The sequence below is a fragment of the Gadus macrocephalus genome, chromosome 17 (assembly GCF_031168955.1).
Source record: "Gadus macrocephalus chromosome 17, ASM3116895v1".
Lineage (NCBI taxonomy): Eukaryota > Metazoa > Chordata > Actinopteri > Gadiformes > Gadidae > Gadus > Gadus macrocephalus.
Genome location: NC_082398.1, coordinates 15,517,468 through 15,535,697, shown reverse-complemented (window position 1 = coordinate 15,535,697; position 18,230 = coordinate 15,517,468). Strand labels below are relative to the sequence as shown.

At 43.1% G+C, this 18,230-nt stretch overlaps 1 long non-coding RNA gene across 1 annotated transcript; it reads left to right on the top strand.

Moving 5' to 3' along the window:
* The first annotated feature begins 9,186 nt into the window (after positions 1-9,186).
* Positions 9,187-10,850, top strand: LOC132445481 (uncharacterized). The gene is made up of 4 exons (XR_009522611.1): positions 9,187-9,586; positions 9,953-10,046; positions 10,170-10,257; positions 10,831-10,850. It is a non-coding gene; the product is annotated as an uncharacterized LOC132445481 (long non-coding RNA).
* The last annotated feature ends 7,380 nt before the right edge of the window (positions 10,851-18,230 follow it).

Here is an 18,230-nt window from a genome sequence, read left to right as displayed (position 1 = left end):
ATTTTTGGACATTGTTAATATATTACAGCTGTTTTACCGGGACCCACCGGCGCTCTCGCTTGATGGAGATACAAAAGGAAATGCATCCCAACCGGCAGGCTATGGAGCTGGAGCGCTCATGTGACACCAGGTGGAGTTCAAAATCGGGGTCAGTGCATAAGATATTGCAGTTGCTTGATGTATTACTGGAGGCTCTGGCTGGCTTTTCCGAAACCAGTGGACAAAATGAAAATAAAAGCAGAGCAGCTCCGGCAGCAGATGCAACTTGTGACTTTTGAAAACAGCGATTTTGCCACCAAGGGCCTGCAGAGCTCGACACTTTGGGTGACAGACTGTATATCACTGATTGAAACACTGAAAGCTACATATGCAACTTTCTGCGAGGATTCGAAGGGTGACAGAAGAACTGATGGAAAAACATGAGATAACTAACTGGGACGTGGTTGCTTCTCGTGAATTTACTGGGCCGATTGCTCTGTCGCTAGCTTAGCCACTTTTTAGAGTTTAACACGGGTTTAAACTCGTTGGTGATGCAAGAAGTCACGTGACGTCTTAAACTCCATTGCTGTGTCATATGTACTTGTGGTTTAACCTGCAACTGCATTTTACCTTGATCTCAATTGCTGTGTCTTCAGAGAAATTCACATCAGACACTAGAGGGCGTATTTTGTGCGTGTTAGTCTAATCTCGCAACTGACGTGGTTTTAGAGGAGACTTAACCAGTTTGCAGGATGAAACAAGGCTCCATCATAACCAACACACACACAGAATTAGTTTTATGAATAATAGGTATGATACATTTACACTTATTACACTAGGTAGGTAGGGGTGTAACGATCCATCGATGTAGATCGATCAATCGATTGATTGGCGAACGATCCAACTGCATCGATGCAACGCCCAAACATCGATGCACATCGATGTATTATATGCTTTTATTTTGACAATGTCCTTGCGCGGGTGCTTGTGACACTATTTCCGCCCGCGCAGAGCCGCTTCGCGCGCGTATGCGTTCAACGGTTAAACGGCTTAAAGCAGCGACAGCAAGCAGTAGTGTCGGCGGGATGATGGCTGGTTTATGTTTAGCTAGTAGCATCTCGGCGAATTCCAGCAACCGAGATTCCGATGACATTTTCTCTCCTCTCGGGAACAAATCTGCTGTGTGGAAATTCTTCGGATTTCGAAGAAAAGATGGGGCAATGGACAAGTCGCATGCTGTGTGTAAAAAGTGCCGGTCCGAATTAAAATATTCAGGAAACACCACCAACCTGTCTGTCCACCTCCTGAAGAAACACGGTATCGAATCAAGCAAGGAATCAAGCAAGGAAGCAAGCGGTGGCAGCTCGGCGTCGTCAACGTCTACAAGCCTGACCATTTTATTTCCACATAAGCTGAACCACAACTCCAACCGAGCGAAGAGCATCACAGGTGCCATTGCATATTTCATATGTAAAGACATGAGACCGTACAGCGTCACCGAGAACGCCGGCTTTCGTGAGCTAGTTAATACTCTGGAACCGAAATACACCATCCCATCCCGGCAGTTTTTCAGTGAAACGTGCATACCAAAGCTGTACGCGCAAGTCAAAGAGGCCGTTAAAAGTGAGCTGATGACAGCGAACCGAGTCGCGCTGACTACCGACGGTTGGACCTCATGTACTACAGAAGCCTATGTCACTGTGACCAGCCACCACATCGACACCGACTGGCAGCTGAAGAACTTTGTCCTTCAGACTCGGGTTCTAAATGACTCACACACGGGGGCAAATCTTGCAGCAGTGTTGAGAGAGGCATGTGTTGAGTGGAATATCCGTGACCAAAAACCTGCACTTGTCACGGATAACGCCAGTAATATGACGGTAGCCAGAGCAGAGGCAAACATGTCGCCACACATCAAGTGTTTCGGCCACACGATTAATTTGGCCACACAAAGAGGCCTGAAATGTGTCGGCGCATCTCGTCTTCTGGGCCGAGTGAGGCGAGTTGTCACCTTTTTCCACCGGAGCACGGTAGCAACGGCACTGCTCAAGGAAAAGCAAGGGTTGCTTGGAATAGCACAACACAAGCTGAAACAAGACGTGAGCACACGTTGGAATAGCTCATTTGATATGCTTGAGCGTTTTTTGGAGCAGCAGGCTGCTGTGTGTGCTTCACTCCTGGACAGGAAACTCCGGAAAGGGGCACATGACATTCAAACACTCAGTGAAGGGGACATCACTGCCGCAGAAGACATCGTAAAGCTCCTTGGACCTGTCAAAACCGCCACCACAATGTGTGAAGAGAAGCAACCCACTCTGTCGGTCATCGCTCCACTCAGAGCAAAGTTGCTGTTGCATTACAGTAACACCGAAGAAGACGCGGGTTTACTTAGAGAGATGAAGGGAACGATGGCCAGGGAGCTAGCGCAGCGCTACGAGGATGTGCAGCAGGTCCTCCACACTGCATCTGCTTTGGATGCAAGGTTCAAGACTCTGCCCTTTCTCAGTGAGGAGGAGAGAGAAGCAGCCTTCCAGAGCATCACTTATGAGGCTTCAGAGCTGTGGGACCAGAAGGTAAGCTAATATTTTTCCTCTATTATGCTTATGTTTGGATGATGCACTTTAAAGGTCCCATGACATGAAAATCTCACTTTATGAGGTTTTCTAACATAAATATGAGTTCCCCTAGCCTGCCTATGGTCCCCCAATGGCTAAAACTTGCGTTTGGTGTAAAACGAGCATGAGCTGTTCTGCTCGCCTTTGAAAAAACGGAGGCTCAAGTGCGCTGATTTGGAATGTCTGTATTCATGACGTCATCAGGAATCTCAGCTCCTCCCCTTACTCTGCCTGGCCCGCCCAGAGACGTTGGCCCGCCAATGAGACTCGACCGTGCGAGCACCACGTGTGTGTGTGTGTGTGTGTGTGTGTGTGTGTGTGTGTGTGTGTGTGTGTGTGTGTGTGTGTGTGTGTGTGTGTGTGTGTGTGTGTGTGTGTGTGTGTGTGTGTGTGTGTGTGTGTGTGTGTGTGTACTGTAACGCGTGTGTGTGAATACACACACTGTAACGCAAGTGTTTCTTGTCGGTTCTTTGACGTGTCTTGTATTTCCACAACGAGACTGTTGTGGGGGTTATCTGAGCCATGGTTGAGAAGGAATTGGGGGAAAGGAACTTTGGCTTTGACTGGCTGAAGTACATGAACTGCGACATGCCGCCGGTTGCCGCGAGGCACCATCGCCCGGCAGCGGGCAGCCGGCAGCAGGCAGTGCCCGGTTCAGTCGACTTCAGGTTGATGTGAAAGTGGAAGAACCAGAGACGTCGCAGAACCCGACAAAGTCGTTTGTGATTCATAATATCGTCTGGAGGCGCACACAGCTTTTTGGCCGTGATAATATGTATTAAATTATATAGATTTCTATGTATTATATGATATTATTTAGATATAGAGCTCCAGGACTGTAACGCAAGTGTTGTACACTTCCTTATTATTTGGATAACCGTTCTGTCGGACTCTCGTCTCTGGTATTTCTACAACGAGACTCGTATTGGGGGTTATCTCAGCCAAGGTTGAGAATGAATTGGGGGGAAGGAACTTTGGCTTTGACTCCCTCAAGAACATGAACCACGACATGGAGGAGAAAGGGATTGTTGGCGGCGAATGTCTCCAGCTTGAGACCCGCTGAGGGACCACCGCCGGAGGCGGAGGTGCCTAAGCGCTGCCCGGCAACGATCCCTTTCTCCTCCTTGTCGCGGGTCAGTCTACTTCACATTGATGAGGACGTTGAAGAACCAGGAACGTCGGAGAACCCAACGCGGTCGTTTGAGATTCATAATATTGGCTCACACAGCTTTTGGCCGTTATAATATATATTATATGATATAGATATCTATGTAGGCTATATGATAATATTTAGATATAAAGCTCCAGGACTCCCGTGTGTTCTAGAATATTTACAGAACACGGCTAAAGGCTGTGTGCGCCTCGCCATTGCGATGCATCCACTGTAAACAGAGCGCATGGTACCGTGGCTGCAAGCTGCTCAGGGCCACACCCCCACCCTCCTCCTTGACCCGCCTCGCTCCTCCTCATTTGCATTATAGCTACAGACACCAAAACAGCGCATTTGGGGGAAGCTCAATGTGCGACTGGCTCGGAGTGGCTGTAACTCTGCACCACGGCTGAATTTCGGGAACGTCTTTGAATACTGTGTGAGTTGCCCACTAATACCTATATTAAAGAATACATAAAATAGCATGTCATGGGACCTTTAATGAAACATGCATTCATAAATCTAGACTGTTTCTTATTGTTGAAATGCTTTGTGTGTGTGTGTGTGTGTGTGTCTGTCTGTCTCTGTGTATGTGTGTCTGTTTGTGTGTGTGTGTCTCTGTGTATGTGTGGGTAATGTGTGTCTGTCTCTGTGTCTGTGTGTGTGTCTGTCTGTCTGTCTCTGTGTGTGTGTGTGTCTGTTTGTGTCTGTGTATGTCTGTCTCTGTATGTGTGTGTGCGCGTGTGTCTCTGTGTATGTGTGTGTAATGTATCTGTGTAGGGCTGCAACTAACGATTATTTTAATAATCGATTAATCTGTCGATTATTTTTTCGATTAATCGATGAATCGGATAAAAAAAAATAATAATTGTAATTGCCGCATCTTTATTCAAAAACTGAACATTACTTCAAATTCACAGTGCAGACTGAAGTGTGAAAACACCAGGTTATTGCTCCAACGTCCCGGAACTATTAAAAGTAATATTAAATAATAAAATGATTAAAAAAACATAACTGGGATAACACAAAAAAAAAACATGCAATGTATGATATACTTTTATATGTATATAAGGGATGTCCATGGTTAACCGGTCAAACCTATTGAAACCATTTTCGAGACTCCTTCAAATAGAACTTGTAATATTGCTTTAATTGCTGATAAGATGACGACGGTTCAAGATAGGACATTAAACAGGTCATAATTCTATCTTTACTATCTATTTTATATTACTGGGAAAACAAGTTTTCACCAAAATCTCTTTTTTTTTTTTTTTTACTGCTGCATTTGAACGCATCAATCATATTACTGAGCCGATCTGAACACATCACATTTGACAGTTTGTGACCATTGGTTAGTTGTTGTTTTTTAAGCTAACTAGCTCTATATCCTGCCGATTTTAAGATGGATTTAAAAACTGCATTACTATTTTTAACTGACGGGACTTTCTACACCGTCCGGTTGTGTGATTACTACCGCTGCTTTGAATGACTGTTGATGCACGCGGTGCCGACTCCGAGCCCGTCTGCACAACGTCTGCAGCAGCAGCAGCTGATACAGTTTTCGGTTGGACTAGAGGGGGTCGGCAACCTGCGGCTCCGGAGCCGCATGCGGCTCTTTAGCCCCTCAGCCGTGGCTCCCTGCAGTTTTCTTAAAAAAAAAATAAATAATAATAATAATATTATATATATATTTTTATATATATCGTCAACTAAACGAGGTCGCAATGAATGCGCAATTGCGCTACCGTGAGGGGGGGAGTGAATGACAAAGCTTCGTTGATTTGCAGGTGGCTAATCCCAGTAGGAGTTAAATCTTTAACTGGCATCTGGCATCAGGAAGTAGCCTAGATGCTGCCATTGGCAGGAGGCGGGACATGCCAGTGAGCCGCCAATCAGCAGCATCCACCGTTGACAGCCAATTGCACGAACGAATACTGAGCGAGAAGGGTTTACAGCATTAAAGTTAGTTTTTTTTTACAGAGTGTCACAAAAAATGTCTGTGCGGAGCGCAGCGTTAGCGTCTCCGGAGGGGGGGGGGGGTGAATTCAAAAGTTTGCGGCTCCAAAAGATTTTTTTTTGCGGGAGATGGGCCAAAATGGCTCTTTTGATACAAAAGGTTGCCGACCCCTGGACTAGACGGATACTGAGTTGAGGGAGTTTTTTTAACCCAAAGACAGTGAAGGTACAACACTTTTATGTAGGCCTACAGTGCAGTTTTAAGATATGACCAAAATACAAGCTGTGGTCGCTCACACAGCTCGCTGTGGGCGTGCATGAACCGTGAACCAACCTGTCGGCGGCTGGCTGTAAACAGCGCATTTAGTCATCGATTTTTATCGATTTTATCGATTCGTTGTTGCAGCCCTATATCTGTGTTTGTGTCTGTGTGTGTGTGTGTCTGTCTGTCTGTCTGTCTCTGTGTTTGTGTGTGTGTCTGTCTGTCTTTCTCTGTATGTGTGACTGTGACTGTGTAAGCGACAAAGGGGTTCATGCTGGGGCCATTTGTTATATTATAGTCATATTTAATCATAATTAAAGGGTCACTATGCAGTTTCAGAGGAGGGTGATTTGTTTGATAATCAATGTGTGTGTGTGTGTCATCTACAGAATGACAGTGTGACAAATATCGATGAGAACAAGAACATACCTCCTACTGCTGAGCAAACTGATGATGACGAGCCTGACTTGGAGCCAACCCCTGGGACATCCCAGGCTCAAGAAAAAGGTGTGTGTGTGTGTGTGTGTGTGTGTGTGTGTGTGTGTGTGTTCGGTGTGTGTGACACGTGCGTTTTTCCTTCTTGTGAAAAGTGTGATTGACTTAGTGTTACATATGAATGAGGTTATCCATAATCAGCTAGCTGATAAGTGTTTGGAGTGCATGAAAGATAGATTTTTTTCTTGTGTCATCCTGTTCTGTGTCATTTTAGAATATGCTCCAGCTCAAACGTCCAAGGCATTTCAAGACCTATTTGGCGATACGTTCAGCACTGCAGAACCAACGCAGAAGACTTCCAGAGACCTAGCCAGTGCAGAAGTTGCTAAGTACAAAGAGACTGCCCCTTTGCCCCTGCAAGGTAATGTGTTGGAGTGGTGGAAAACACACCAGACCGAGTTCCCTCTCCTGGCAAACCTTGCCAAAACCTACCTCTGCATTCCTGGTACTAGTGTACCTTCAGAGCGTGTTTTCAGCACTGCAGGAGACATTGTCCGTTCTGAACGCAGTGTTTTAACTCCAGAGCATGTCGACCAGTTTTGTTTTTTTAAAGAAAAACCTCCCAAAGGACACTGGAGGACGTATTTGACTCTTGTAGAGAAGAGAAATCCACTTCGACTGACAATGTGAAATGGTTACAAATACATTTGCTTTGTTCTGAAAGGGAATTGTCCATGTTCAAAATTCAAGATATCACAGGCTCTTTAAGTTCAGCCATAAAAATGTTTTTGCACTTAAATGCAAAGTGGAACTTTATTCTTTGTATTTGTTTTAAATATGTGGGAGAGCTCAGAAATAAAATGATGAAATTACATTTGGTTACAAATACATTTGCTTTGTTCTGAAAGCACATTAAATGCAAAGTTTTAAAGATCTGGAAGAGCTCAGAAATAAAATGATGAAAATATAATGAAGTTGTTTTCTGTGAGTTGATGGGAATGTAACAGGTTGTGCTTGTGTTAAATGGGCATATCGTCTCATATCGATCGCAGGCCCCTGAATCGAATCGAATCGAAATCGTATCGCAGCAGATTTTAAATATCGGAGAATATCGTATCGTTGTCCAATGAATCGAATCGAAATCGTATCGTGATGAAAGCAGCGATTTACACCCTACAGGTAGGCCTTCAGTACAATACAGGCTACAATATAGGAGTTGCTTAAAGTGCCCAACTAAAACTCTACTCTATTTGTGTGTAAAAAAAATAAATGAACGCACGGAGGATCGTACCATTCAACGAAACATAAAAAAGGTCAATGCTTAACTAAAATGGTCCTAACTCTCCTTCTCCGAGAATTGAAAGGCGTGACATTACCCTAATTACTCACATAGGCCTATTAGTTCGTCTTCAATTAATTAAGTAATTGAGTTTGCATACACACACCAAGAGAAAACAATGACAAGTAAAAAACAAAAAGTAGCCTAGGCTATTTCATAATCTATGTCAACAATATAAGCGTTTTTATTATATTAAACGTCATTTTACATTCCCATTAAGCTTTTGTTGGTAATTATAGCACAAAATGCATACACCATGAAGTTAAGACTGCATCTGCTCTGGGGTATACTAGAAATCAGAGTACTTTCGGTTTCCAAGCAGTTTAAACCGAGTCAGCTAGGAATCAGCTGATCCTGTACGAGTCGTTACACAGCAATCACGTTCAACCTCGTGCGCAGCTGCGTGTTAAACTCTAAAACCTCAGTTTAAGGAGTACGGTTTTAAAGCGCAGCACAGCTAGCGCAATGCTAACTGACAGAGCAATCGGCCCAAGCTGCCTTCAAAGATTCACGTGTCAGTTCTTGTCACCACAACCAGTGTTGCCAACTCTCGCGAGACAAATAACCAACTCTCACATCAAAAAGAAGCCCAATGCCTAAAAAGGCGCCCAAAGCCGCTTTAACCTGTCACAGCCTTAAGGTACGAACACACCAAACGCGTACCCCGCGTATAAAATCGGCAATTTTTCCATAGGGAACCATTGGTTTACGCGCGTATGAGCTGCGTAGATGCGTTACATGCGCTAAAGCAACATTTTACCCGCGTTAGCGGTGTATGAGCTGCGTATATATACGCGCGTACGCGAGGAGCTAAAAAAATTGAACTTTTTACGCTCATACGCATGACGATTAGCCGCGTTGCCCAATCAGCGTTGAGCTTGACCCGACGTCACTGGCAGAGAGACGGAGAGGACAGAACCGAAATGGAGGACCAAAACCTCATAGTCGCTGTGTGCGGCCGTCCTGTCCTGTACGACACCACGATGGTGTCGTACAGGGACAGGAACAAAAAAGAGAGGGCGTGGGTCGACGTGGCCGAGGATACTGGCTGTCCTGGTAAGATCAGTGAATAATGTGTGTGTGTATTTTGCTTGGCTTCAGCTATCGGTTGTGTTCTACTATGAAAAAAGTTAGCGCCGGTTAGCGGTAGCAACAGTTAGCAGTAATATTAAGTGATACTACTACAACAGACTGTCCCGCTTGTCAGGTTACACAACTTAATATGTTCTTGTTAGGGCTGGGCGATATATCGATATTTAAAATATATCGATATTTTTTCAAACGCGATATGAAACGAGACCATATCGTCAATATCGATATAAATTAATTTGCGTAGAAATTACAGCACATTTGTTCCAAATAACACCAGTTTCGAACCACGCCTGCCGCCTGCTATTTCGTAACTCTGCTTATGTGTCTCCCGCTCTGCCTCCGGCTCACACACAGGCTGCGTCCCATTTCTACCCCTTACCCCTCCCCCTTGGTTTGAAGGGGTAAGGGTGTCCCAATTCTCATTTGGGTTAAGGGGTAGGGCGAAGACAAAAGGCTACGTAGCCCTTGAAACGAAGCTATCCAAGGACCACACTTTAAAGGGAGGGCTTCGAGGAAAATCCGGCCGAAAATGCATTTTTACTAGTTGTTATCGTTCGGACTCATGCTGTAAAGTTGACTGTATGTTCGGCTCGAAGTCATACACGGACAATGCGATCTCTGAGCTCAATATAAAACATGACATAACGGTAAATAACCGTTGAACTATACATACAAGATTTTGGCGCTCTCTAGTGGCCAACCGAAATCGCCAAATAAACAAACAGCAGCGATGGCTCAAGCGAAGGACACGCACAAATGTAAGTATTTTCAGCACTTTAATTACGGCAGACTGGTATAATAATACTATTTGAGCGGTTTTTAATTGTGAAGTTAGTTTTGAATCACTAGTCAAGTTTGTTTTGATTCTCTAGTCAAGTTTGTTTTGAATCACTAGAAGCCGATGCTAATGTGTTCCGCTATCGCTATTTGTTGAGATAGATATCCGATAACCCTTGACATGACATGTTAAGGTTTCAAGTAAAATTTGTGTGCAGTGGATTTGCTTACTACTACTATTACTTGGTTGATTATACCGGCGCACTGCTTTGATATCGGTAAAGCTGCCACCTAGGCTACGTCACTCGCCTGTCAAACAGAAGATTTCCTTTCCACTTTTACCTCAGGGACACCACAGGAGACCAGACGGCTCATTAATTTCAGGGCGACCAGGGACAATGAGTTCCTAAAATCGAAAATGATCGCCAGAAAACAGTGGGAGTGAGTCTTACGTTGTTCAATCTTTTCATTCTTGCGTCTGTTTTCTACTTTGGTATTTCTGTGTTGAGCTCAATAGCCCACTGAATGTCTGTGTCGTTATACTGTACGTTGGCTGTGATGTAGGCTTTTTCTGGAAGAAATGGGGGTGGAGGGGAAAGTGACCAGGCAACAGGCTTCTAAGAGGTGGGAGAACCTTAAAAAGAAGTACAAGGTATGTGTCTAGTTTGAAATAAACAATTACCAATTGCCTAATGAATGTATCAACCAAACAAGACCATTGTTTTTGTTGTAATTGAGTATTTGCTGTGTGTGTGTGTGTGTGTGTGTGTGTGTGTGTGTGTGTGTGTGTGTGTGTGTGTGTGTGTGTGTGTGTGTGTGTGTGTGTGTGTGTCTGTGTGTGTGTGTCTGTGTCTGTGTCTGTGTCTGTTTGTTTGTTTTTTCAGGATTTGAGGACTCCCAAAACTCGGGTCGGGGACTGAAAGTGGGGAGGTGACTGTGGTGACGTGGCAGTATTATGACTTGATGCACGAGGTTCTTGGTGCCCGGCCAGCAATTGACCCACCAGTCCTTGTGTCATCTATTCAAGACCCCATGGTTATCCTCATGGTGAGGGTGATGTGGTTTCATGAATTTCACTAACTGCTATTCAAACATGTTTCATGAGATATTAGCTGAACATTTCTAAAGAAAGTGACTTCTAACAACTGACTTGCATTGTTTCTTTAGGAGATGGTGGAGCGCTACACCCAAGGTTGACCTCCACCTTGTCTTCATCTTCCCGAAGGCCCGCTCTATCACAGAACGGTAATTAAAGCGCTGCTGCACCCGCCCAATCACCGGCTCTTTATAGGGAGTCAACAGACATACGGGCGTCTGGAGGCAGGGGTACCCACCATCACCTAAGAGCATGAACCCGGCGGTGGATACCTGGCAGTCAAATAAAAAGAACTGTTTTTCATTACCCTTGTCCTTTATGTTTCTTGGACGGAATGTAACTGATAATTTCGTTGCTCTGTAACATGTGCAATGACAACAAATAAAATCCTATCCTATCCTATCCTATGGCAATGTTTTGATATGTTGAGGGGAGTGTCTTATGTCTGCATTTATTTGAAAGAGCATATGCACAGAAAAGCAGACGGACGGAGTTACAATGGAGATCCTGCGAGTTTTTAAAGCCATGTGACGTGTCACATCACATAGGGAAGTTAACACCAGCATTTCTGACGTTTTTATCCACTATGTTATGTGAGGCAACGCAACGTATGCTTGATCTGAAACATGCCTACTCGTGGCCTCTGTTGACATAGCAGTCAGCTGTCCGCAGTCAGCGACGATGAAGCCACGTAATGGAGGGGCATCCCATTTCTTAGGGGAACGTTTTACCCCTCTGTATTGAGGGGCAAGGGGAAGGGGTAAGGGGGAGGGGTAAGGGGAAGGGGTAAGGGCTAGAAATGGGATTGGGCCACAGTCTCTGCCTGCCCCCCCCCCCCCCCCCCCCCCCACTGACTCACGTCACTTTTTGAAACATGAGCCGTGTTCGAAATCGTTCACTATTCATTGGGTATTTTAAGTGCACTATATTGTGCATGAAATTAACCACTGAGAGTTCGAACACCACTACAAAATGGCGAGCACCCTATATAGTGCACTATATCCGTGATAGGGAACGATTTCGAACACAGCTATGGAGTCCGCCTGTGCATGCAGCTCCGAGGAGCTTGTTTGCAAGAGAAAGACGAACGGCTCCATAGTATGGAAATGGTTTGGATAAAAGTTGTCTGACGAATTACAAAATCACGTAATTTGTGGAGTGTGCTTAAAAACTGTCGCAACCAAAGGGTTGCAATTCTGTCCATAATATTCCGGAGGTGCACACAGCTTTTGGCCGTGATATTATATATTATAATATTCTCAAATATGAGGCGGAGGCAGTGTCTAGTCCACGGTTTATTCAACCATTCAACCAAACTGTATTCAATTCTGAACGGTAGGAATATTAATTGTAAATCGAAACGGTAGGTAGGTATAGTAATAACGGTAACTCAACAGTAACTTCAAGGTTTCTCACTCCGCAAGACCCAAACATAAAACATTAAAGGTCCCATGACATGAAAATCTCACTTAATGAGGTTTTCTAACATAAATATGAGTTCCCCTAGCCTGCCTATGGTCCCCCAGTGGCTAAAACTTACGTTTGGTGTAAAACGAGCATTAGCTGTTCTGCTCGCCTTTGAAAAAACGGAGGCTCAAGCGCGATGATTTGGAATGTCTTGGTCTGTCACAAAGCATCTAAGCTCCTCCCCTTACTCTGCCTGGCCCACCCAGAGACGTTGGCCCGCCAATGAGACACGACCGTGCGAGCGCCACATGTGTGTGTGAACACACACACACTGTAATGCAAGTGTTTCTTGTCGGTTCTTTGACGTCTCTTGTATTTCCACAACGTGACTGTATTGGGGGTTATCCGAGCCATGGTTGAGAAGGAATTGGGGGAAAGGAACTTTGGCTTTGACTCGCTGAAGTACATGAACTGCGACATGCCTCCCGTGTGTTCTAGAATATTTACAGAACACGGCTAAAGGCTACCCAGATAGCAAGCACACGTTGGCCCAACTGCGGCATTGGTTAGCGACTGGTTGGAAAGGTTGGCGGTGGAATTCCAACGTTGGGCCGCCCTCATGCCAACCTCGGCTTCCGCAGCAGCAAGCGTTGGCGTATGGTTGGAAAGCCGACGTAAAAAATCACGAGTTAGAAGATTAAAAAAAAAAGTCACAGGCTGATCAATTCCTATGCATTTTAACTCAGCGCTGTGGAATTAAACATTTCCCTTTACTATTTAGTCGGTCTGAATGTATTTTTTAATCCCCGACTTCCAACGTCAAAACATTGTCGGGCCATCGTTGGCCCAACACCAAGCTTTGGCGTCAAACCACCCTCGGGCCATCGTTGGCCCAACCTCAAGCAGCAGCAAGCGTTGGCGTTTGGTCAGAAAGCCGACGTAAAAAATCACGAGTTAGAGGAATTTTTTTGTAAGTCACAGGCTCATCACTTTCTAAACATTTTAACTCAGCACTGTGGAATTGAACCTTTTTTTTAATCCATGGACTTCCAACGTCAACCCACTGTTGGTCCATCGTTGGCCCAACACCAAGCTTTTGGCGTCAAACAACTGACCTCAAGCTTGGCATGAATTATAACCCTCACAGTAGGGTAGGCCTACATGTTTTTCCTTTAGCCTACTTTGAACTCTTTATGCTGGCAAAACAGTTATGAACACCTTTAGGCACACACAGTGGTACACTTTCCAACAAGCTCTCAGGCTGCTTACATGTGTGATAGATGGATTGAGGTTGAATTTGACCTGGCTCAGTTGAATATAGAGCAGGCAATGCTCTATATTGTAACAGAAGCAATGATTGTAAACACAGCCTGAACCAATAGGTACAGCAGTTCCCAGAAAAAAAGCACATTTGTGTGAAACGTGTGAAAGCCCATTGGGAAACTCCAACTCCCATTGTCATTGTGACACAGCACTCCACAGCACACAAGTGAACACTGCACACAACTAAATTGCATTTATGCCTCTGGGATACAAGTCTGACACCCTAACCGCTTACCCATGACTGCCCGTTTGAGCTGTACCATTGTAGTTTTTTTTTTACTTTTCAGAAATGTTATACATTTTCATCTGAAAAATAACATTTTCCCCTTTCCCTTTCATTTAGGCAGACGTGCAAGTTAATGAACATGGAGCAATTGATCTTAAAATCTTAAATATGTAAAACCCAGTAGGTACAGCGTGCTGCCCCCCCCCCCCCAAAACAAAACAGCCATTTCAGCAATAGCATGCTGTATGTTGAGCACACATGATGCAAGACCCCCCCCCCCCCCCCCCAACACCTTTGTTTTTAATGCCTTCTTTATGTAGGCCTATTGTATGCTACAGTAGAACAGAAACCACCATCACAACAGTGTAGCTGAAGTTTGAGGGCTCAAAGCAGTCAGGCTGTTCACTTACCTGCAAAACCAATCTAACGATTTTAATTTAACAAATTGATACAAAAATTGATACATAATTGTCAAAAGAATTATAAACACCTTTGTTGGCCCTCTTCACAATGGGACCCTTTCCCCCAAGCATTAATCTCAGGTGTTTTCGTATGGATTTAAATGGGTGAGGTTAATGGCTTATATGGAGAGATTGCATTTGACCTGGTTAGGAACAGTGGAATAAAGAGCAAAGAACCCCATTGAAACACAACGATTGATCGACCCTGCTCACTGCAGGCTAAGATGTTTCATTAGCAAGAAAAAGAGGCAAAACACTGATGTATAAAATTGTACAACGTAAGTTTTAATTGTCATGTGTATGTCAGTGCAAACAACTGATGAAAATGAAATGCAATATATAAATACAATCTTACCATTGCAATTTGACTGAACAGACAAAATAAATAAATGAGAAACTATGTACAGAAAAGGAGTTTGGGTGTAAGGGAAGGTACCTCCGCAAGCCGGGTTACCGTTCTAGCCGCTACAAAATAAATCAAATATAGCCTACAACCTCTTACGACAGCAAAATAAAAAAAATGGCTGACAGTAAAATAATTGTATCAGAGCGGTCACTGCGAAGGTACGTTAAAAGAGGAATCTTACCATTGCAATTTGACTGAACAGACAAAATAAATAAATGAGAAACTATGTACAGAAAAGGACTTTGGGTGTAAGGGAAGGTACCTCCGCAAGGGTGATTGCTTGAAGGATAACTTGTATTACCGCTTAAAGGGATATGCCCCCAGGTCAAATTGAGGGTCTCCCCGCAGTCGAGACTTAAGTGGGTGGAAGTGCTTTCCTGGCGACTCAGCCAATGCCCGACTCTATCTGACCAGTTTGGTTTCGCGTAGTAGCTGCAGTCTAGTCTGCAGCTACTACGCGGAACCAAATATGGTCAGTGCCGATAGAGTCGGACAATGGCTGGATCGTAGGAAACCGCTTCCACCCACTTATGGAAGAGACCCTCAATTTGACCTGGGGGCATATCCCTTTAAGCGGTAAAAAGAGTTCATCTCAGGTAATTTCTGCTCAACCCCATGAACAAAGTTCACCCTCAATGACAATACTGCACTGATAGATTCACCCTGTCCACAAAGGATGGGAACAATGTCCTATCACGTGGTGGTGCCACTTTTAGTTCGGAACCTGGAGGACTACGTCAATTGGTGTAAAGACCTTGACTTTAAGATGGTGTGCCTAGGAGTGATAAGGGAGGGAAGGAGGGAAGGGAGGGAGAGACCACCTTCCAATGACACATTTAGGACAAAGTTGCAGTCATCCAAAGCGCTATGCCAGATGAGAGACAGACAAAAGTAGGATGTACCACTTTTCTCCCCTTAGGCTTTAAAAGCGGACAGTCCATTACAACACCTAGATGTAGGCTTGGTGACCCAATTTGTGCTGGACTTTGCACCTGGTGTGCCTAGGAGTGATAAGGGAGGGAGGGAGGGAGAGAGGTGGGGAGGGAGAGAGGGAGACCACCTTACAATGACACATTTAGGTAGATGCGCTTCAAACAGCTGAGCCAGACGAGATCTTTTGTGGAGCTCAACCAGACATATGGTGATACCCTACCTGAGTAAAAACAGACACAGTACACAACATGGAATAAGGAGAGATTAATATCAATGCATGCTCATCAACAGTCAAACACAGTCATGGGCGCACATGAGGGCTTGACATTGGCACCTGCCAACCGGCAAAGCGCTGGTAAAACTTGGTTGTGGCTAGAAACAATTTCGGTGTCAGTGTTCACTTTGACAGGTAAGTCTTTTGAAAGAAAAGTCACAACAGTTGCTAAAAAGCTAATGTCAAACCCTGGAGCGCACATCATTCTCTCTCTACCTCACACACAAGCATGCACGCACACACACACACACACTTCATGCTTACTATTAAGTGTGCTGCAACAAGCCTTCCTGTGCTCTTCACATGGACTGGACAGCATGGATTCCAACATTAGATAGATAGATAGATAGATAGATAGATAGATAGATAGATAGATAGATAGATAGATAGATAGATAGATAGATAGATAGATAGATAGATAGATAGATAGATAGATAGATAGATAGATAGATAGATAGATAGATAGATAGATAGATAGATAGATAGATAGATAGATAGATAGATAGATAGATAGATAGATAGATAGATAGATAGATAGATAGATAGATAGATAGATAGATAGATAGATAGATAGATAGATAGATAGATAGATAGATAGATAGATAGATAGATAGATAGATAGATAGATAGATAGATAGATAGATAGATAGATAGATAGATAGATAGATAGATAGATAGATAGATAGATAGATAGATAGATAGATAGATAGATAGATAGATAGATAGATAGATAGATAGATAGATAGATAGATAGATAGATAGATAGATAGATAGATAGATAGATAGATAGATAGATAGATAGATAGATAGATAGATAGATAGATAGATAGATAGATAGATAGATAGATAGATAGATAGATAGATAGATAGATAGATAGATAGATAGATAGATAGATAGATAGATAGATAGATAGATAGATAGATAGATAGATAGATAGATAGATAGATAGATAGATAGATAGATAGATAGATAGATAGATAGATAGATAGATAGATAGATAGATAGATAGATAGATAGATAGATAGATAGATAGATAGATAGATAGATAGATAGATAGATAGATAGATAGATAGATAGATAGATAGATAGATAGATAGATAGATAGATAGATAGATAGATAGATAGATAGATAGATAGATAGATAGATAGATAGATAGATAGATAGATAGATAGATAGATAGATAGATAGATAGATAGATAGATAGATAGATAGATAGATAGATAGATAGATAGATAGATAGATAGATAGATAGATAGATAGATAGATAGATAGATAGATAGATAGATAGATAGATAGATAGATAGATAGATAGATAGATAGATAGATAGATAGATAGATAGATAGATAGATAGATAGATAGATAGATAGATAGATAGATAGATAGATAGATAGATAGATAGATAGATAGATAGATAGATAGATAGATAGATAGATAGATAGATAGATAGATAGATAGATAGATAGATAGATAGATAGATAGATAGATAGATAGATAGATAGATAGATAGATAGATAGATAGATAGATAGATAGATAGATAGATAGATAGATAGATAGATAGATAGATAGATAGATAGATAGATAGATAGATAGATAGATAGATAGATAGATAGATAGATAGATAGATAGATAGATAGATAGATAGATAGATAGATAGATAGATAGATAGATAGATAGATAGATAGATAGATAGATAGATAGATAGATAGATAGATAGATAGATAGATAGATAGATAGATAGATCCTTTAATAATCCTTTACAGGAAATTACAGTGTCACAACAGCGTGGACAGACATAACAAACACACATTCCCTCATATGCTAAAATACTTAAATACTACAATAAATACAATAATAAATACTATAAGGATGGAGGATCAGGTAAGTCTGAGAGATGGGAACTGAAAAGTATTGGTAGATGGGGAGGTTAAGGGATTGGGGGAGTAGGGACAGATAAACCAGGGGGGGATAAACCACATATTAGGGAAATGAGTACAAGATAGCACTGGTGCTACCCTGATAACACTACTTTATTGCTTTGCTTACAATATTGCTTCATCAGTACAGGACCCCTGATGTAGCATGTTTTCTTTTTAGAGAAACGGGTCCAAACTGATATGATATGCAACAATAACAGCAATAAGCTCGCGACCATATAACATCTAGCACGCGAGAAAATACAAAAAATAACTGTCAGCTGCCTGCCAACAACCAAATTTGATGCCCACAACTTCACATCGTCCAGTAAACACGGCATTCAATACCAAAAAAAACAAACAAGGAAACCGGTTCACTTAGCCAAGGTAAGGCAAACCCCACCCGTTTGACAAAGTACCGGCTAAATTGCTAGCGCTAGTCGTAATGTTGTAAACAAATTCGCTAACAACTGTAGCTAGCCAGCTAGCTAGCCGCCAGCCAGCTAGCTAGCCGCCAGCCAGCTAGCTAGCCGCCAGCCAGCTAGCTAGCCGCCAGCCAGCTAGCTAGCCGCCAGCCAGCTA